The 23,094-nt window shown below is 40.7% G+C and overlaps 1 long non-coding RNA gene across 2 annotated transcripts in view; it reads right to left on the reverse strand.

Moving 5' to 3' along the window:
• The window catches only part of LOC148216324 (uncharacterized), a 46,898-nt gene extending 27,727 nt beyond the window's left edge, over window positions 1-19,171 (reverse strand). Inside the window, exon 1 of one of the 2 annotated variants that reach the window (XR_015795735.1) lies at window positions 19,149-19,171. This is a non-coding gene — a long non-coding RNA (uncharacterized LOC148216324). Of the gene's footprint in view, window positions 1-18,824; window positions 18,970-19,148 lie in introns of those variants that run through there. The other variant, XR_015795736.1, reaches the window with a different exon arrangement.
• Between the last annotated feature and the right edge of the window lie 3,923 nt (window positions 19,172-23,094).

A 23,094-nucleotide genomic window follows, 5' to 3' on the forward strand; every position in this document is an offset into this window, starting at 1 on the left:
AGATCACTGAAAAATGTATGAATGCAAGAACAAAAGTTTATTGTACATTTGTTGATCTACACATGATAAAATGAACAGGCTTGAATTATGGAAGTTTTTGACCAAGTATAGAGTTGAAGGTTGCTTGCTGAATGCAGTAAAAAGTTCTGGTGTAAATAAAGTATGCATGAAAATGTTTTGAACAAATGGTTAAACACTGAACAGGGAAGGGTGAAATTTCCCTTGGTTACTTAATATATTTTTGATAAATATATTAGGAATGCTTGTGGTGAGATTAGAAGTGTGAAAATATGCATACTTCGGTACACACATGAAGCTCTGTTGTTGGCTGAGAACCTGAGTGATTTGCAGTGAATGTTAGACAGTATGATACAAGAAGTATGAATCAGAAAATTAATGAAGGCTATTGTTTCACAAGAAAAGTGAGTGAACCAGTGAATAAACAATTTCAAATTATATTTAAATGGCAAAAAAAAAAAGAGCAAATAGATGAATTTGTGTGGCTTGCTAGAAGGTTTATGAAACATGTAGAAAGATTTAAAAGAATGGAAATTTTTGATGATGCAAACGCTAGAATAAAATGGGTGGATAGTATGTGGTCCATTACATGAAATGAATGTTTGTTGAAGGAAGCAAGCATGTAGAAGAATATGCATTAGTGCACTCCCCATATGGAGGTGGAAAAGGAAGTAGGAGATGGGAATGTAGGGAGAAACACAAAAGTAAGTATCATGGACATGGGGTATTTCAGAAGTGTTTGTGATAAAACAAGAAGAGATAGGGTCAAGAAAGAATGGATGCTGAATGAATGTGGATTGAATATAAAACTGAGTGACCACAAGAAAGAAGTGCATTGAGGAGGTTTGGTCATACAGATAGAATGAATGGGGATCAAATCACACAACAGATACATGAAGAAATGGTGAATGGGACAAGATGAAGGGAAAGTTTGAGTGATTGAATGTACTTGTTGAGATCCTCAAAAAAAGATGAGAATTTTCAAGAATAGAAGGCACTGTATGAAGTAATATGTGAATGCAATGAAAGCAACAGTATTTTTGCATGGATAGAAAAGCGTGGGGTGGTACTGTATAGTGAACAGTGTTGGTATAAATTAGTTTTAGCTAGGTTTCCTCTTATTTTCTTACCTCATGCCCTTAATTTTTTGGGTTTACTTTTTCTTACTCCTTTTCTGTGTTTTGCACAGCACTACTTACCCTGCAAAGGGAACAGCATGATGAGTATGTACATACATATGTTAGCTTTACATTTTCTCCTTTGTTCAAGGAATTGGAATCAAGGATAAGTATTTTTTCACCTCTTAAATTCAAGCTGGGAACCACATATGCTGTATGCTGTTTGGAAAGATGGGAGTATGACACAGTCAGAACATTCTTGTGTCAACAAGCCAAAAGCAAGAACAATTTCTTCAAAGAGTATATTGAAGATAACAGAAGCAACAAGTTTCTGTGCTCCTCCATATAGAAACAAATAAGATTCTCAGCCTTCAAAACAAGGATACAAAGCGTGTGTGTGTGTGTGTATTTAATACAGTTAACTTTATAATCAGAATGCCCCACTCAATAGTCTTTAAAAATATCAGGAAATGAGGGACACGTTTGTTTGAGAGCAGGTACTGTTTCTATGGTTGACTTAGTTTCCCATTGTCAGTATGAGGTCTTAATTAAAAAGAAAGTTCCTTCTCTAATCCTCTTTAAATAGGTGTGAGGAACCTGTGGTTCTGTAGATGTTGCTAAACCACCGCTCACAGCAACGTCAGCAAGATTGCCAATAGGAAGGGATGTGGAGAGTGATACTTCAGCAGTATCTGGAATCTACAGGTCCATCATCCCCACTATAAAGGTTTTGTTTGTTTGTCTACCATGTTTATACAGCCGCCCATCTCACACAAGGTGACTTATAAGGCATCCTTCACTGAGATTATCAGCAATAAATGGGGTAATCAGGAGATGCAACTTTAGTTTTCATCTTGCCTTTCTCTTCAAGCTTGTGTATAATGAATAATAAATAAAATAGTTTACAGTGACACTTAGCTTGAGAAAAGGAAAAGATTGGCTGGAATGACACTATTTTTACTGACCTACTAAACGCTGGCAATGATAGATGCTAGGTAACACAGGTGAACAAGGGTTAATCCTTCTGGATACCTGACATACCTCCAGTAATAGGAAGGTAGGTTCTGGGAGAAGAAAGAGACCACAAGCAGTGGGAAGCTATTCTTAAGACTGTCTGCCTGCACGCATTTAAGGCAATAAACATCAGAACCAGGTGCAATTTCCTAGCACCAAACAGAAACCTGCTAAGTGTGCTCTGCACTGATGTTTCCATACCATCTTCAGGGACAGCTCCACAGAAATTACATTGTAGTTCTCCAACACAAAAATGAAGAAGTTGTAGATAACTTCCTCAGGAAGGGTCACAGTTGACAAAACAGATGGGACTGGTTAAAGGAACTCCTGAGAACAGAAGTCTGAAAATGCTTATCTCATTTGAATATACAATTTATGTATTATATTAAACAACAGCTGCCAAGCTACAATTTTATGGACATGTTGCTTTTCATATGTATCTTTATCCTGCCTGCCTCAAGGTTTCCTAGCAAGCTTAATGGCTCACTGGAGGTTTGAACTTGACCTCTCCTGTCTAAGTCCAACGCAGTATCACATCCTTATCTCAGCAAAAATGGCTGTAGGACTTTTTGTTATCTTACATTATTTGCTGCTGGCAACTGGGCTCAGAGGAAAAATGTATCTAAATTTGTTACGTTTGATCAAACTGACATTCATTGGAACTGAGTTTAAGAAGTTGCCTTATGCCGGGTCATCTAGCTACCCCCACCCACCCCACATCTTAGTATTTGCTTGCTTTGCTTGGCAACAGTTCGGCAGGGTCTTTGTCAATTATTTTGCATCTCGCTTTAAGATTAATTCTTCTGCATGCAAAGCTTGAATTCTTCTGCTAAATGGGGTGCCTTCATGGACCAGGCAGGAAAAGTCATACAGGCTCACCATGGAAGCCTATCTTACTTTCCCCAAATTGCAGCAGGCCTCCCAAGAGATGGAGGCCAGGAGCTTTGGGGAGCAAGATTTGCCTGCTCACCCTCTCAAAGTCTGCTGATGCTGGCCTCTGAATAGATTCCATCTCAGGGGAGAAAGGCTTGCCCGTGGGAACTAGTTCTTGCTTGGGAAAGGCACATTCCACCTGTGCCCTCCAGGAGTTCCTAATGACACTGATGGGAGCAAGTAGCTTTGACACTTGCATTCAGACACATACAGAAACTATGCAGAATGCAGACTGACCTCTTAATCCCTAATGGGTTTCCTCCTCTACAAGTTTGGTGTGGTTTCAACCACAAAGCACACACTATGGGAAACAAAGCAAGCAGGACCGGCCCAACAGCCTAGTAAGCTAGGACGTACTGCAAACAGCTGCTCCCATGCATTTCATTCCAGAGAACAGGCAAAGAATCAATCATTCATGTTCAAAACACTCCACTCTACTTGGCCTGTATCAAATACTTGCAAGGCTGTGAAGATGACCCTTGGCTAGGTAGGGCTGCACATGTAAAAGGAGTGGAATTTTCACTTCCACAGAACCAAGGGGAACATCCACTGATGGTCTCCTTCTTACTTTTTTTAAAGTTTCTGGTCCTTTATAATTATGTAAAAGAGAGAGTTTTAGTAAATTGTACAGAGGGAATAACCAGAATCTCTTAAATTTCCCATAGCTATTAAAGTTAATAAATATGTTCCTTTTTATAAATCATGCTTTAAAAAATACAAAGTGGTAGACAGTGAAAAATTAATATGGTTTATTAAGCATAAAATATAGAAGCTACAAAAGATAAGATGAGAAAGAATAAAACCAAGCATTGTGTAAAAGAACAAAGAGCAGCCTCTCCCAACCTGGTATCTTCCAAGTGTATTTGATAAACCTTAGACAGCAGGTCCATTGGCTAAATTCAAGAATAAGTGATAGAGTTAACGAGGAAAGAAAAAAAAGTTTAACTGATTTAATAGCATGCATTTTATAATGCCTGTCTTCACAGGGTAGCTTACAATAAGTAATGCAATTAAAATATAATTAAATTTATTCAGCTATATAAAATGTACAGCAAAATAGCATCAGCAATAAAAGTACCATAAAGTGAACTTTTACCAAAAAAAAAATAAAGGAATATGACGGGAGCAATGAATCCATTTTAACCAAGGTTGGCAGATAACAGCAAGCTCTGAAGAAGAAAAGAAACATTTGCACGTAAGAATGAAAGAACACACACACAATCATTATAAATATCACTCATACGGTCTGACTGCCCATCCTACAGAATTACATGAGATTGTACAGAGGGGAGATGACCTTGTCAGAAACATGCAAGAACCATTACCTAGGCAAAGAGGGCTGAAACATTCTTTAAAACCTGGGAAGCAAGATAATATTTGGAAGTGTTTCAGGCAAATGCCTCCCTCATTCACGGAGGTATCAGAAGGAGGTAGAGTAAAGTGCAATCAGACTTGCAAGTTTCTATTATTAGAGCCAATCTCAATAAAGTATAGTTCCAGTCTTCTCGTGGAATTGATTTTCTGGTCTGGTCTATCTAGTGGGGCTGACAGAGACAAAAGAATTGGCACTGGTTATGATTCTTGGCAAAGGTTTCACTGCATCCCCATATCCAAATTGCTTTTCCTGAAGACAAAGGATTCAAGCAAGATTACTACCTATGGGGATTCCCTCCTTTATTCATGATTGGATGTCAACATGCTCTGTGTCTGTCTATCCACCCCTGCGTCCCAGAATGACTAAATACACTCTGTGCCCACTAGTTTCAGTGTGTTAACACAACTTACTGGCAAAGAGACGATGCCTATTCACCTCCATTCAAGTTTCCCCTCTCCCATGACTTCATTACTTCCAGGTTGCCCAACACCTTCCAACCGCATTGCTGAAGATAACCAGGTATAAGATAATAACACTCACCTACCCTGAAAGGGTATGGTAGCTATAACTTGGATGGTTAAAGTGAAGCCCTTTGAACTCTATAAATTCCCCTCCGGAGGGTTTCGGAGGGTTTTCTTAGTAGTGATCCTTACTTTATTGAGTTGACTACCTCATCCACAATATTAGGAAGGCCCTTGAAAACTGAATGCTTCAAATGGCTCCTCACTGAAGTTTAATAATTATCCTGCTATTTTATTCAGTCAGTTACAGAAATTCAGGAAATGCAAGTGTCTGTGTGCGTGTGTTTAATAATTACTGGCCTTGTTCAGAGAGTAGCCAGCTCCGCCAGTCACTTTTGTGTCAACACAGTTGACCTGTGGCCATGCTGCTTTTGTTGTTGCTTTAGCCTCCTAGCCATCACAAAGGAGATTGAGAGGCTGTCACCAACTCCATGTGGTGGTGAATTGAGGGTTGGCATCACTGTGGCACCAACCTTCTTCTGCTTCTCCTTTTCCTCTCTTCCATGCAGCCATGGGGGGGTGTTACAGACTGAAACCACTGAAGAGATAGAGAAGGGCCTCTCAATTCAGTCGCAAACATTAGAAGGGATAGTTAAATAGGTAAACTGAGCTAACTGAGGAAGTTACTCAAACCGCAAACCAGGTCAGATCTGTTTGGGGCTAAAATGAGTTTTGGAGTTTGCCCAATATGCTACTCATCTCCATAACATAGCCCAATTTAATATGGCATGCAAGAGGGTCTAATGTAGGCTTGACAATTTTTTTTAACTAAAAACAATAGGCCATTGTATTTGTATATCAGTAATTCATCTGTCACCTGGAGTGAACTAATCCAGAATGGGTTTATGTAAATTTTTAAATAAACATATATCTAAAAGCTAAAAGTTACCGTTTTTATATAGAGGGCCAGTCTCACCAGGGACATTAACAATAACTTTTATTTACAATTTGTGGTACTAACTACCCAAAGCATAACCTTAGCATCACTTTGGGTGCTTGAGAACAAAAGCAGCATGTCAAAAAGACAATATATCTTCATCTAGATTACAAGTGCTCAGCAACCATAGACTGTATTTACTCATACAACGTCACTGCTACCACCTAATGACACAAAGAACACTGTATATAAAATATATTTGCTAATTTATTTCAGTTTCACATTTGTGGTAACAGATGCATAGCATACAATGCAAAAATTAAGAGAAAAGGGATTGGAGAGAAATCAGAGAAGATTTTTCACCTAATGTCTGTCTGTCTGTCTGTCTGTATTTATTTACAGTATGTATCAAATTTTTCACCGCCCATCTTGTTAAAAAAACTACTCTGGGCAGTTTAGAGAGAAGCTAACATCAATTAAAAATACAATATAAAATAGCCCTGAATAAATAAGAAATAAATATAGTCCAAGAATTGATGTTAATTGGCAAGTAGCTTGGGGAGCATCATCAAGGCATCAGCCATCCCCAGGATTGGGTAAGATTGTTGTCACCCCACACAAGCTGGTGGAGTCAGGTCTGGAAGGCAGGGAGGGTAGGGGCCCACCACACTATGGCGGGGGGATATTCCAAAGGGCGGGGGCAGCGGCAGAGAAGGCTCTCCTCCTGGGCCCTGCCAGCCACCATTCTCTCGCTGACGGGACTCGCAACATGCCTTCTCTGCCTGAACAGGTAGGACAGGTTGATGTGATGGGGGTGAGACAGTCCCTCAGGTAACCTGGACCTGCATGCATCAATTTTATATATACATATAATATGCATAATAGTAACAGAAAGATAAAACTGGCGTAAGCAAAGGGGGGGAAATGCAGCCTGGAAACTAGTTTTTGAATTACTCATATGAAACTACTGAATATGAAACTACTCTTTCCTATCACTCCAAGATTGGTTTTCCAACTCTTTTGGTGCAGCCTGCATCCCAAAGTCACATAGTTAATGAGTTAAATAGAGGTCTTCAAACACACCCCTTAAACTATACTGGGCCCACCTGGATAAAATTTCTAAGACAAACATACCAGAGTGCAGACTATTCCTTTTACAGTGAGACTAACAGATGCTAAAAAACTTCACTGCCTAGGGTGGAGATGGTAATTACTGTGTTTGTAACTGCTTTTTCTTTTTGTTTCTGTAGTTTTTTAAGCCTGTATAAAATCTCTTATAATAAAAATCACTTTACGAAAAAAAAAACCTTCACTGCCTAATGGGTTTGTGTTCCTGGCACCTACCTTGCTTTCAATTTTATAACCTTTTTAAAATTGCAAGCATGATTTCAGCAAAATGTCATCTAAACTGCAAACAGTAATAATAATAAAGTATGACTCAACAGCAAACTGGGTATTTAAAAAACAACAACAACAAGAGCCAGAGCTACCACAAGTTAGATTGTCCAAGAATCCAGGATAGCCCACAGGGTTGGGTGGTCCAGATGGAGAAAACCTGCACAGGTTGCCTCTTCCAACTACACTAGGCAACAACCAGAAGGCTGTAGACCATAAAAGGGACAGGATGCCTAGGCTCAGTCTTTGTCTGTCTGTCTGTCTGTCTCTATGCAAATATACAGAAAGAGAGGGAGCAAGTACGACGTATGCTGAAAAAGCACGCTCCAGAAGCCACCCGCCAATGGAATGGAGCTCCTTCTGATTTAGGACATGTTCTTCTGTGTTGGATAGGGGAAAAAGAAAGTAGACATATTGGATGAACCCCTGTTAGTAAGTTCACACATACATACACACTGAATTAATGAATACAGGTACAGGCTGTCCTCAAAGGCAGCCTCTTGCAAAGAGCACTGCAATCCTGTCTTCTTCAGCAGAGTTTCCAATGGCAAGGGAATAGTAAAGGGACCCTTTCGCAGCATCACCAGTATATTGTGGATAATGCTGGCTCTTCCCTTCCCCCAGGCCTCCAGCAGCAAAGATCAATATGGAACAGACTGAACAATGGCCTCATTTTGATTACAACCAGCATTTCTAGGTTGTGCACCTTCTTCAACCAAGATAGACGAGATGGCAGTGAAACTAATTTTAAAGGTGCATAGACAAGGCAACGTATCTAAAGAGATAGTGATGAGTTACGCAACCTCCCTGTCACATGCATTTCTTTTTCCTAGGGGATATTTTTAACAAGTTAACAGATTGAGGAATTTTATAAACACCTCACATGTTGTTCAAGTTGCCACTGAAAGTAACATGATTTTTAGTGCCAGAGAGATATTTATAGCAAAAGGTGCAGCCATATTTTTGAAACCTCAGAAGATCTTTTGGTGGTCTCTAAAATCTACCCAGCACCTTCCCCAGCAACTTAATGAGCTAATGCTTCCACAAGGCACACCACACAAATGAAGTTTTCCATCTCTGCTACCATAACTTAGCAATGGCCACAGGCGTCAAAGAACCTTCCTTCCCACCCAGTCTCCTTTAAAAAAAAAGTTTCTCAGTATTTGCTGAGACTTTATGAGGAAAAAAAAAAAAACCTGTGGCTGCTGGCTGATTTTCATTATACTCCAGAGTTTGCTGGTGGCCCTAGGTAATCTTCTGACAAACATCCTCACACCCTGATGGCTGGCCCCAGGGCAGACCACAGAAACCTTCAATCAACCCCTGTGAACAAGGTGTCCACAGTCCTCCTCTAACTCTGCTGAGTCCACTCAAGGGAGATATTCCACAGGGTACATTCCATGTTCTTGGCACTTACCCCAAAATATATGGTATGGTGGATGGTCAACCAAAGGAAAAAAGGAAGAAATTTAAAGTCTGCTATTTAGAGAAGGTGAGGAACAAATTATTCCCTTTAAATCAAAAGGTATTTCCTTTCCCCCTCATTGCCTAATGTGAGATGCCAGCTATGGGTGGGAGTTCCACATTCGTCAAGGACCCACACAGGAATACAGAGGAGAAAGAGCACAATCTTGAAAAAGCCATATAAAATAAAATGAGGCTGCAATTAAAAATATAGGAAAATAAAGCAGCTTTGAAAGGTATTTGATTGGAGGATATGTGCTCAATAAGATTTTCCAAAGGTCCAAACTACAGTTAATCATCTGAAGGTAGCTAATATAGGTTTTCACATGTATTTATTCCAGCTCAGACTTCGGTATGAGTTGCACCCACTCAAGTCACTGGATAAATTCCCTAGCAGAAAGCCAAACTACATAGAAGCTTTCAAAGCTTCAGATTCCAGAAGCTCATGCAAGTTCAAAATCATTTCAATCAGGCAAAACACAGCCTTAATGTGATGGTATGCCAAAGTAAAATAATGAAGTCAGTATGTATTATAGCATGACACAGGGACTTTCCTCTATTGCTTCAAGAGACAAAGGTCTAAACCATTCAGGGGTTTGGAAGCTGATCAAGCTGATCTTGCTGGATCTCTTCCAAGGGTATTTCCACATGGCACCATTTTTGTTCCCCAATCCCTCCAAAGTCTTTTAAAGTCATCCCTGTCATCATTTACTCTCCTGCTGACTTTGGAAGGACGAGAACAGGCAGGGAATACTGTGAATCGGTTAGGGCTCCCTCTAGCGGCCAGCAGAAAGAGCCTAAAATCCTTCAGCTGCTGCTCCATTCTCTGAGCTACAGCAGCTCCTGGAGTAACAGAAATCCCTCATCCCCTCTCCACATAAAAAGGGGAAAGATGAATGAAATGGCTTCCCTCTTATTCAGTGCCCACTGGGGGCATTTGTCGTATGCTTGGCCTTTTTACAAAACGTCTGAGCTGTTGATGTAAAGGGAAAGCTGCTACGATGTCATAAAAATACAGCAGGGCTGTGGCCATTTATTTTATTTATTTAGCAAATTTGTCACTATCCTTCTCACTGAAATGACCCTGGGCAGTTTACAGCAATGCTAGATTGGCACAGAAGGTGCAATGTGGGTGGCCCCCCCTTATAGTTTTTCACTCTTCCTGAGAGTAGAGTGTGCAGTGCAAGTGGCTTTGGTGATGTCTTGGAAGAATTGGCTTGATAGCCAGCAACAGTTGGGTAGTGTGTTTAATGGAAGCTAAAATGGCTCAAGAAAGTGATGAGTGAGGATGATTCATCATCCCACTCCCAAATCAAGGGGAGGAGATTAGTAAGATCTTTTTTCTGTGTACCAGTTAGACAATATCTGCTGAAAAGGGAGCATTCCCAGCAACTTTTTTTTCCTGCAGGATTCTTTTAGATATCAGCTGTGGTACAAGAAAGTATTGGAGTGTTTTGCTTCTGTCTTTTAATTATGTACCTGGAACTTCAATAAAAAAATTTAAGATCAAGAAAGTATTGGAGGGTTAATGTGCTGAATCCTCTGATACATTGATGCCATGTACATGGAAATAAATCTTCTATTACAGAAAGACCCTAAGTTTCCAATGTCCTTCTGAAGCAGAAGTGGAGAATCTTTAATTCTTCTGATTGGAGAGGAAATTGCTTTGTTCTGCTAGCATACTGGTCCGATCAAGATTTCTCTTTTTACTGCTGTTATAAACAATAAGAAAACAGTCATCAGGTTTCCCTTTACTCACTAATGAGTGCACAATCAATGGGCAAGAAAAGAGAGTACATATATGCTAAAACTCATTAAACTTTCCATCACTCAGAAGTAGGGTGCAAGCACCTAACATGGGTGGACAACATGAATACTTCCTTTCTTACCCATCAAGCCCCATATTAATTGGAGAGAGAAAAGAGAGAGAGAGAGAGATACAAACTTAAAATCACAAAGGCAATCCACTACACAACCCCATGGACCTTTTGCAGTCCAGGTATGTCCCATCACTGGAGTGGATGGGGCTGAAATGTTCAGACCAGCTTTTAGTTTGATGAGGTTCAGTAGTAAAATGGGTATCTTAAGTATTTATATTTATGATGCCTATTTTGCCCCTTTCACCCTCATCCAAAAAGGCTGAAAATATTGGCCCCTCCTTCTTTAACTATTGGATCCACCCACTGTAGCCCTTCCTGGAAAAAAAAAAAAGTTCAGCCCCAGACATAGAAATGGCCCATCCCTTCCCTTCCCTAGCATCAGTTTTATTTCCAAGAATGCCTCTGCAATGGCTGTAACCCAGTGAAAATCTAGACAAATACAAAGTAAGCTGGAATAATATGAAGCATCTCAGGAAAGGTGCATGGGATCAGAGAGAATGACTGACTAGTTTGTTGACTGCCATAGCAACCATTTTGCAAGAGTATCTAAAACATGCTCTCAAGTTTTCCAAAGTCCACCGAGTGAAAAAGAGCCCATATGTCTGACATAAGAATTCACACTGATGCTGATAGGGCATCCTTTAACCTGATTAGGGCTAACAGATCTGGGCTGAAAAAATCTGGAGAAGCGATGGCAGCAAAAACACACCCATCTGTAGTGGGCCTAGTGGATGTCTGTTAGCCTTGAACGTGATAATGGAAAGATTATATAAGAACCCGCACCATCATACTTGCACATACGGCCCTTTCAGAAGTACTTTGTTACCAATGAGCCAATGTGCCCTTACCAGAATTACATTTATCCCCAAACCTGGTGAGGCAAGAAGATGATTATACAAACAAATGAATATAAATGTTTGCTCAAAGGACTCTTACGTTTGTTATATTTAGCAAAATACCAGGCTTGCTCATCAAGTTTACTACATTGAGTGGAAGCGGACAGAATCCATTTTCAATGAGACAAATCTGTCATCTGTACTAAGAGAAATAGGAGTCACACTCTGCGAAGCACAGCAGTGCTTTCCTCCAGGGACTTCAATTCCAGCAAGTTCTACAGCAGACTAGTGGGCATTTTTGGAATTTTGAGACTGTTACACACACTTTCATGTGGCGCCACATTCATATAAGATGTAGCCAATCACAAAGCGTGCTTATACCAGAAGGCAAAGAAAGCACTGGGCTACAGCCACCCAACATTTTATTTTCTAAGAACACCTCTGAGATCCACCTTGGGCCCAGAGGCATTATTGGAACTTCAGGTAACACTGAATGCTGTTGATTTACACTAAAAAGTACATCTAGAGCAGGCAGCTTGGCAATCACCAAGGAATGTGTCAGCTGACACACTGTTGCCCCCAGGCACCATGTTGGGGACTAGGATCTAGAACCAAGGGAGTTTTCCTATAGAGCCTCTACTGTCTTCTTCTTGGCCTTAAAGCCTCTTGTTTTTCCCCTCCTCCACTGAGGCTCTTTCAGCCTGCACTTTCTGTCCAACCGGTTCTACACTTATTTTTGTTTCATTGAGGATTATTTCCATGGAGATGTCCAAGTGACAGCAAGTAGCGGGGGGAAGGGATGCAGAACCCACCTGCATTCAAGCCTTAAGCCCTTACAGTGTGTCAAAAAAGGATTGCAGTTATTGTCCCAGAAATGTCATTTAAAAAAAAACACACAACCCTCAACTACAGTTTTTGCCAGGTGGAAAGAAACCTCTCACAACTGAAGGTCATTTTCAGCCTGAGCATCAAAGATAATGGAGCAATGTCCAAGAATGATCAGCTTCAAGAATCAGGGCCAGAGTCAATTCTTCTCCTTTATTCCCCTATCTTGCAAAGTTTTCCACCAAGGCCATGTTGCTTAAGTGTTGTATTTTGAGTAGTTCTTGTCATACTTTTGGTGACAAAAGCTCAGCAGGCTGGATACATGGGGAGTAGAGTCTTTTCACAAAATAAAATCGTTTATTGTGGTTGCTTGGTGCTTTGTAGTACTTAAAATAAGAAATTTTGAAAGGCAGTATCATAGCTACAGAACAAATTCAGAGCTGGAAACAATGTTCCTTCACCAAGAATTTTTCAGTTCCAACTGTAGTATTCCAAAACCATGTACAAGCATGGGGGAAAATATATATCTATTTTTTAATGGATGCCAAGCCATAAGGCACATAGAATATCCCACCAGAAAATGCATTGACAATGGATAATGTATGACAGTGCCAAATATAAGACTGGGAATCCTATATATCTCACTATTCTGGTGATAGCTAAGGTATGTTCCCTCTCAGGTTATCATCTAAACAGGAAAGCTAGACTGTAAAAGTGAGATACAGATCTAGCTTTTTTCAATTCATTTTCCTTCAGGACCAAACATAAATTTCCTGATAAGTATCAACTGTGCAGATGTTAGATTTTTGGCAAGGAACATGTGTACGCTCCCAAGGTAACAAACATCTCCTGGGTACACATTAAAGCTAAGTGCACGGGGGGAAGGGCAGTTGCATCCTGGAAGCCAAGTGGTTGTTGTATGTCTTGAGCTATGCTGTGCAAGTGCAGAAGTCCTTCGCTGACTTTCAACATACATAATTTGTTGAGGAATTTCTTCTCAATACCATTAATAGGCAACATGAGCAAGACAGGTATTTTTGCACTCATGTTCAATTGTAGGCTTCCCATGTGCTTTTGACTACTGTAATATAAAACCATCACAGCTAGCAGATATTAATGAACTTACACTCCATGCATTTGTCTAGATTTCTGTTAATGTCACTATATTCTATGATAGGTTATGTGATGTTATCATTACTTGTTTAATGAAGATCTATGTAGCTTTTTAAAAAAAACAAAACTTTTTAATAGTAAGGAAATAAAACTCTCTGTGAGAAGAGAAATCTCCATACAGAAATATTCGGTATTCAAAGGACATTCTATGCACTTAGCAAAATGAGCAGGAGGTCTTCTAAAGAGGACAATATACTACTATCCCAGGCAAGAGAAATGATAAGACCCCTGAGTCAGATTCTATTTGTATCTCTGATTTTGGAATATATTGCTACAAAATTAAATTTAATGTTTAATTTTTCTGATAACAGCAGGATACTTCAGACTTAAATATGTGAATGTACACATGAGTTGTGTGTGTGAGGTGGAGGCTTGGAAGTTCAAGGAAGTGCTCTGGTGATAAAGGATCAACATAAAAATAAGTTTAACACTTAATGTGTTACGCTAGTATGGATAAAGAAAATGAGCACTGCCCATTTCATTCACGGCCCATACTTTAATCATTTAATTTATTAATCAGCAGCTGATGGAGCAAAGAAGGCTAAATCACTGGAAGGTGTTGTTTTAGAAACTTTCAGTTTAGCTTTGGAAGCTGACCAATTAGTGTCAGATTTTTTTTCCAGGGATCTGTAAGTTACAGTCAGTTAGTTTAACATCTAGTTCTGGACAAGTAGTGGAAAGCACTATTTAAAATTGGTGGGAAGCATGATCAAGTACACAGAAGAACAAATCTTACTTTTAAAAATAACATAATTTCTGCACATGTGAATCCTCTCACTAACCTTTTAGAGCATGCCAACAAGCATGGATAGGAATAAATATTCTATTTAAACAAAAGGAAAATGACAGGAAATTTATCTGGACTTTCAACAGGTTTTTGACACAAAAGATTCTTCAACAAATTGATCTCATAATTAGTAACAGAGATCCTGTAATAGACATGTAACTGATTAAAAAACAGACATTTGAGAGAATATGGAAAAATGGCCAAAGAGATGTAAACCACAGAATCCCTAGCAATATATGTGTGGAATGGCATATTTTATCTGTTCATTAAATAAGCTGCAGTTGCTAACAGTGAAGTATAAATTTGGGCATTAAAGTGACAAACATGGTGCCATATAAGAAAGTGCAGTGATGCAAGCTGGAGAAAAAAAAATGCTAACCTCAGATAGAGTATGTACCAAAAGGTTATCATCACTGTAACTTATTTATTTTATTTAGCAAATGGATAGAGCCACCTACCTTAACAATTCTAGGTAGTTAACCAAAATGCAGATAAAAATGTAGATTAAAAAAATGAAACCACATTTAAAAATTATTGAGGCACGTCACAACTACTTTTGATGTGAAATAAGATATTGACACTGGCCTCCACTAACATCCTGGCCCCATGGCCAGAGGAAAAAGCCAGGCCTTCATGGCCTTCCAGAAACCCCATAGGATTGCGGCCATCCAAATCTCAAGGGGGAGGTTGTTCCATAGGGCAGGTGGCACCGCAGAGAAGGTAGGTCTCCTGGGTCCCATGAGATGACCTTGATTCACAGAGAGGCTCTGAAACGTGGCTGGTGTGGGTCTTCCAGGCTGTGTGGCCATGTTCTGGAAGTTTTGTTTCCTAACATTTCGCCAGCATCTGTGACCGGCATCTTCAGAGGGCAGGAGCACAGACAGGAGCAGTCCTGTCTGTGCCCAGGATGAGGGGACCCTTTTGTGGGTATCTATAGACATCTGGGGGGGGGGGGGATTGGGCGTGTGTGCTGGCGAAACGTTAGGAAACAAAACTTCCAGAACACGGCCACACAGCCTGGAAGACCCACACCAGCCATCATATTCCAGCCGTGAAAGCCTTCAGCTCTGAAACATGCTTGCCAAATCTGATGGGATGGGCAGAAACCACTGGAGACAGGCAGTCCCACAAGTAGCCTGACCCTGTGCATGCAGGGCTTTAAAGGTGACAACCAACACCTTAAATTCCGCCTTGAAGCCTGCTGGAAGCCAGTGCCGCTCTTGAAGCAGTTGTGTTACATGGATGTACTGTGTGGCACCCCTAATTACACACTGCCACATTCTGACCAGCTGCTGCTTCCAAATGTTTTTTAAGGGCAGCCCCTGTAGAACACATTGCAATAGGCCAACCAGGAGATTGGACGAAGGCATGAGTGAACTCAAGCAGTGCCTCCCGATCCAGGAATGGGTGCAACTAGGGCACAGGGTGAATTTGTGCAAAGGCCCTTCTGGAGCAGGAGCTGTGCGTTCAGGGCTACCCCCTAACTGCACACTAACTTTTTTTTTATAAGAACTTTATTAAGTTATAAAAAGCATACAGATAAAAGCAAACAAGAGCTAATAATCAAAGAGAAAAGTAGACAACAAGGAGGTTAGAGATAAAGAAGGAATACAAAAGTGATAAAAATTAAAGGAAAAAGGAAAAATTACAAAAAGAATGACTTCTGACTTCTTATACAGCAGATAATAGATAAATCATATAGTGACCTCTTACTCTTAAACTACATCTTAACATACATATTTTGTATAACTTATTACTTTAATCATCAAATCCATAAATCATAGTTTCATTTTTTTCTGTCTCCTGCAAAAAGTCCAAAAGGGGCATTGCACACAAACTCTGAGTATGAAGAAAAAAATGCAAGAATCATAGCAAGAAACTAAATGACAACTCAGTCCTGAGAAAGGAGAGAGGATGAAAAAGAAACTCAAAATAAGCCCACCTTGATTCTGTTTGGAATTACAGGGGGCAGAGGGAAACTTTGGCAGGCTTTCAAGATTCTGTTAATATACACTAAACCAATAAAGATTGAGCCAGTTTTGGTGTGGTGGTTAAGGCACCAGGCTAGAAACCGGGAGACTGTGAGTTCTACTCCCATCTTAGGCACAAAACCAGCTGGGTGACCTTGGGCCAGTCATTCTCTCTCAGACCTATGAAGAAGGCAGTGGCTCGCCATTTCTGAAAATCTTCCCAAGAAAACTGCAGGGACTTGTCCAGGCAGTGGCCAAGAGTCAACACTGACTCAAAGGCACCAGACAAAACAAAAATAAAGTTCCAGTACTGTAGTCTGTTCCAGGACCTGGCCTACCTTGAAGGGCTGACACTGGCAAAGTGCTACTTCATTCAGAGTTAAGCATGAAAAGTCTGCTGCTCCAGGGACCCTAAACCCATAGCTACTCAATCTTACTAGGACCAAGTTGAAGCCTGTTCTTCCCCATCCAGACCCTCAGCTTCCAGGCAACCTGAACAGCATCACTTTGATGACCCAGGGTGGAGAACTATAGCTGAGTATCATCAACATACTGATGATGCTTAACCCCACGCTGACAAAAGACATGTTGAACAGGAGTAGGGAGAGAATCAAGCTCTGAGGTACCCTGCAAAACAAGTGCCTGAAGCTAGACCTCTCCTCCCCCCAACAGTAAAAGGAACCAGCCTTACGGGAAGGAGGAGAACCATGATAAAACCACGCCCCCCACTTCCACCCCCCTAAACCAGTCCAGAAGGATACCATGATTGATGAGATGAAACGCTGCCAAAAGAAGGACAGGATGGATGCATCATTTCCATCCCGATTCCACCAGAGGTCAACTACAAGCATGATCAATGCTCTCTGAAGAGTCTGTTTCCCCTAGAGATCTCTGGAACTACAAGCCTTAAAATAATTACCTCTGAAGAAGAAGCATTGTCTTAGAGTCACATAGAATAAAAGCAAATGCTATTTAAAGAAACACAATGGGAGAAGTCACTTTTATCTCACTGACACCAAGGACTCTTAAAAATGTGTGTGGAGTCCATGCACTCCACACATATTATTTTAGCATCCTTAGTCTCAGTGAGGCAAAAGCCCCACTAGTTGCTTCTTAGCCTCCCTTGCCTCACCTCAGACCTTCACCCACTACACACGCTTTCTTTTCCTCCCTTACCAGTTAATTCTTCCCTTTGAATCACCTGAATCCAGAGTTATTACCTTTTTTCTTCCTATTCCCAATATAGCTACCTCTCCTCCTTCTCCTCCATGGTTTCTGCTAAGGAGAAGGAGAGGAATGTCTCTGTGTGTGTACTTTTGTGTTTGGGTATGGTTTGACTGGGTGAGAGAATGGTTTCTGAATGCATAAGCAGATTGAGAAATGCTCAATCTGCTTTATTTCATAGGCAATTAATTTTAATCAGTAGTTACTAATTCAATTAATAGTGTATTTTGCCTGGTCCCTATCCTTTTTAGGATAGGAATATGCCTTTTGATCAGTGTTTATATGCATGCACAGATACATCCCTCTATGCAGAAGCACATTGATGGGGAGAAGTTCCAGGATTGGTTTCAAGTGGACTTTAGGTTGACAAGGTAGAAAAGCTGGGCATTGTGCAGGATTTTTGCTTGTATTTTTTTATTTATTTCTATTATTCTGGGAGATCTCATCTTCAATTCAGTGCTGTCTTCTTCCACTCAGGTAAGTGGAAGGAAGTACCAAAAGTGAGGCAGCATAGATGTGTATTACATAAATTACATTAAATGTTTGAATTGGTTGCCATTTTCTTCTAATCACTTCCTTAATCATTTGATACATGACCTTTGAACATTCCTAAGTACAATAACATTTTCTCTAAACAAAAACTAATAAAACATACTGTGATTGGCCTACGGGGACAGACTTTTGGTACACCCTGTATATTAATGGGATCTGGATAGTATACCCCAGAATACTAATAGTTGATCTCAAGTTTATACAATGAAGCTAAATAGTGAAAGACCAATAATAGAAAATACTTCATCTGCTACAACCCCCAAAATATGGAATGTGTTACAAGTATTGTGATGAACACACAAACCCATGGAGAATTAGGCCATGATCAGTAATGTGCTCACCAAAAAGGTTATATGGTAGCTTTAGTATTGGGGACGGGCTGTTTTTTTAGTGCCAGTTGCTGGGGAACCCAAGTAAGAAGGAGTGCCTTTGCTCTCCTGCCCAGCTCTAAGCTTCCTATGGCCAGCACTCCTTATGCTCATATGGCCTGGTGCGCTATCCTTGAAATTCAGATGAGAGCTTGAGCAAACCCAGCCCTTAAGCGAGAGAAGTATAACATGATCCTTTCATTATGTAAAAACTCTTGGCAATGCTCCTCCATATATATATATCCTCTTAGCAATTTCGCATCCGGTTTGGGAATTCCAAGAACATCTGCAATTGTCTTTTGCTTAACCACACATCTGCGAGACAAGGAGCATCATGCCCCTACCTGCAGTGCCCTGTCATTAGAAACGAAGGATGCATTCCCTTCTCACCAAAGCAGTGCATAAACCCTCATGCTCCTGCGCACCTGGAGCACTTGCCTCTCAGCCCTAATCTCCCCCGAGACCTCTGACAAAGCAACTCATGACCTTCCTACCGTTAGCCGGGGAAATGGCAGACACAGGGAGAGCAATGAAGTATTATTGCTGACGAATAGCTCCCACCACAGTTCCCAATATAGTTTACAGCCGCATCGGGACAAGCTGCACCTGATCCATTGAGGAGAGGAGAAAAACAGCCAACAAAAGGCTTTAGAGCTCGTGCCTATGCATGTTGCTGTTATGAGAAAACATTGTTTGAGATCAGGGATGATTTCTGATCTCAGCCAAGTGACAGCTGGGGAAACACAGAGATTTTATTAATAGCTTTGAGATAACAAACCACATCACAGAGAGAGAACCATAGCTCCTTTTAGACATACCTGAACTTTCCTCTTGCTAAAGGAAACAAGTGGCAAGGGCGGGGGGGGGGGGGTACGTTTAACCTGCAATCAGCCGGAAGGCATCAGCGGAAAAGGAGGGAAAAGCAAAGAAAAGAGATAATCCTAAATAAATATCCAAGAGGAGTCTATCAATCAGATGAAGGTCCCGACACTGAGAATGAAAAGTCATGAGACTCAAAAGGAAGTGGTACAGGGCTTCGTGTAGCAATCTTCCAGGCCTGCAGCCAAAGAGATACTTGGGCCCTTCCAGATAGTGCTGTGGAGCTTAGGCTGCCAAAAATCTGTCTTGCAACCAGCTCAAGAGGAAGAGACAGAGGACAACACTTTGGAGCCCAGATCGTGTTGAGTTTCTTATTGGATGAGGGAGAGGAGAGGGAAAACCCCTCTTCATTGGAGCCCCGAGCTGCCTCAAACCCTTCTCCTGCTTATGAGGCATTGTTATTTGTGAGAAGAATCCGTCAGCCACTTTTCCCAAATACCTTTTGCAAAGACATTGCCAAGCAGTGTTGACAATAGCATTACCATTCTGGAGTAATAAATTGCCCTGTAGGTATAGATGGTGGAGGATAATAAGCTAAACCCTTCCACAGCAATACAATGGAGCCACAAAAGAGATCAAAGGCTGGCTGATCTACCCTTCTGCTATGAGACAGGACAGTTCATCTAGGCTTCCTGCCCACCCAGTCTCTGTGCAAAGTCCAGACTGCCAGATAATGCAGTGGGAGTGATGATACAGCATATTTAAAAGAGGTTATTGCTGAGCAATAGTGATTCATATATGCAAGTCAACACTGAAGGGAAACTACGCATAGAGACTCTCCAGGAAGATGGGATAATTTTGAGCCTGCCAATAGCAAGAGCAGGGAAATTGTGCAAATTGTACATATAATATTGAGGTGGTTTGGTCATGCAGACAGAAAGCATGAGGACTGAATTGAAAGTAAGTACAGGTAGTCCTCATTTAGCAACCCGATTGGGACTGGCAACTCGGTCATTAACGAAGTGATGGACCACAACGGTGCTTATGATCTTAATTCAGCTTTAGACCTGCAAAGGTCATAAATGCGAGGACTGGTCACAAAGTTACTTTTTCATCACCATCATAACTGCAAATGGTGGCTAAACGAGTCAGTCACTAAACAAGGACTACCTGCAAGTGAAGGAAGGATGAATGAACTGAATGAAGACTGAATAGTTTGAGAAGGAGAAGACTGAAAAAATTGTGGTTGGATGGAATTGTTGAGGTCCTCCAAAAGAGAGAGGTGAAGATTCAAGAATGGTTTGCAAGGATGGAAAGGGGTAGAAAAGTAGAGTGAATGGGTTGGTGTGAATTGAAAGGCTATTGCATGGACTTAGTATGCATTTATTGGTTTTGCTCCAGGACCCCAACTTTTTAGGATAGCTGGTATCAGCATGTAAATCTTGGCAATCCACTTTTTGAAGATTGCTGGAAAGGTATCAATGACATTGTTTTACTGTACATTAGCTTTCCATTGTAGAGAATATAGCTGGCTTTTTATAGCATTTAGCTTTGCTTTTTTAGTATATATGTTTGCATGTCCTTTTTATAATATATTGCACAATCTTCACATAATTTTTAAAAAAAGCTAATGATTGGAATATACTTCAAAGATCAGAAAGGGAATTGACTGGAATGATCAGGAAGCAGATATAGTTGACCACTACAGATAAAAATAGGAAAAGGTTGTAAGAATAAAAGAAATTCAGTTACATTAAGTTATTATTTTCAGGCAGGAATTAAGATGGGAATATGAGATGTTAATGTACCAGGAATTCTTAGGCTATCCCATAGGGCAAGAGAATCAATGCTATGCTGTTAAGAAAGTGTGAAAAAGCTGAATAAAATGTGTGGGGTTTGCCCAGACAACCTGAGGATAATCAGTTTATGAGGGACAGAAACTACAGAAAGGTATCTTTTCTTAATTCCTGCTCACCAGTGGCCTACAGTCCACCAGTGCTTTTCTCCCAAGGCAATGTGGCCCTTAACAGAAAAAAAATGTTGTCCACCCCTGTTGTACATTAATTCTCTGTGCCTGCCAACTAACATTCAGCATGCAAGCTACCTAATTCTTTACTTCTATTTATCTTGATAAAAGGAAAATGGCAAAATATGGAGAGGTGTTGGAAAAAAAAAACTTGTGAAATTTGTATTGCCATGCACATAGCCATTTTTGGTTTTCTCTAAATATGATATTTCGAATCTCATATGTAACACAAAGAAACTGATTCAGATTCAGCTATCCTACATCTATACAATGCACACTCTTAATGGTTCTATAAAGCCTTTCTCCTATCACATGTACCTACCATGGTACCAACATGCCCTGGCAACATCTTTTTTCACTTTCTCCTCATCATGGTTGCCTTCATCTAATAAAGAGCCCATGAGTGAGACAGCCTTATGTAGGGCTATCAAATCTGGGCTGAAAAAATGTAGACAATCACCAGATGGAGCATCCTGAATCCCTTTAATGTCATCTACTGCTTGTCTGGATTTTTGAAACGCAGATCTGGTAGCCCTGGGCTTAAGATATCCTTAGCTGTACTACTGTTAAAATAGCATTTCCCCCTTAAATTGATAGCTTCTAATGACAGTCAGTTTAAAGTATAAAATCGGTTATACTTTGCTACTGATTACATCACGAAGTCAGGTGGCCCCAAGGCGATGGGACCAAAGAAGTCCTTAATGGCCATTTCAAGTTGATATCCCCTTCATGGATCACTGCCTTGTCGTGGCGAAGGGGCTTGCATAACTCAGTGAAGCCATGAGCTATACCGTGCAGGGCCACCCAAGACGGACAGGTCACGACAGAGAGTTCTGACAAAATGTGGTCCACTGGAGAAGGAAATGGCAACCCACTCCAGTATCCTTGCCAAGAAAACCCCATGGACAATGTCAAAAGGCTAAAAGATATGACGCCAGAAGATGAGCCCCTCAGGCCGGAAGGTATCCAATATGCTACTGGGGAAGAGTGGAGAGCAATTCCAAGTAGCTCCAGAAAGAGTGAAGTGGCTGGGCCAAAGCCGAAAGGACTTTCAGCTGTGGGTGTATCTGGAAGCGAAAAGAAGGTCCGATGCTGTAAAGAACAATATTGTATAGGTACCTGGAATGTAAGATCTATGAACCAAGGCAAGCTGGATGTGGTCAAACATGAGATGACAAGATTGAACATCGACATCTTGGGAATCAGCGAATTGAAATGGACGGGAATGGGTGAATTTAATTCAGGTGACCATTATATCTACTACTGTGGCCAAGAAACCCTTAGAAGAAATGGAGTTGCACTCATAGTCAATGAGAGTGGGAAAGGCAGTAATGGGGTACAACCTCAAAAACGACAGAATGATCTCAGTGCGTATCCAAGGCAAACCATTCAACATCACAGTAATCCAAGTCTATGCCCCAACCACTGATGCCGAAGAAGCTGAAGTTGACCGCTTCTATGAAGACCTATACCATCTTCTAGAACTAGCACCAAAAAAAGATGTCCTTTTCATCATAGGGGATTGGAATGCTAAAGTAGGAAGTCAAGGAGTAATTGGAATAACAGGCAAGTTTGGCTTGGAGTACAAAATGAAGCAGGGCAAAGGCTAATAGAGTTCTGTCAAGAGAACAAGCTAGTCATAGCAAACACTCTTTTCCAACAACACAAGAGACGACTCTACACGTGGACATCACCAGATGGTCAATACCATCTATACAATGCAAAATTTAATTTTTTTAATTAAATTATGAGATGGTTAAATAGCATCACTGAAGCAATGAGCATGAAACTGAGCAAACTCAGGGAGGCAGTGAAGGAGAGGAAGGCCTGGCGCGATATGGTTTATGGGGCCACGAAGAGTCGGACACGACTTAACGACTGAACAGCAACAAGTTGATATGGGTATCACTCCTCCTCTT

This window comes from Python bivittatus, unplaced genomic scaffold (assembly GCF_059951505.1).
Source record: "Python bivittatus isolate LINGU-HERP-01145 unplaced genomic scaffold, Pbiv_v1 ctg000220_np1212, whole genome shotgun sequence".
Lineage (NCBI taxonomy): Eukaryota > Metazoa > Chordata > Lepidosauria > Squamata > Pythonidae > Python > Python bivittatus.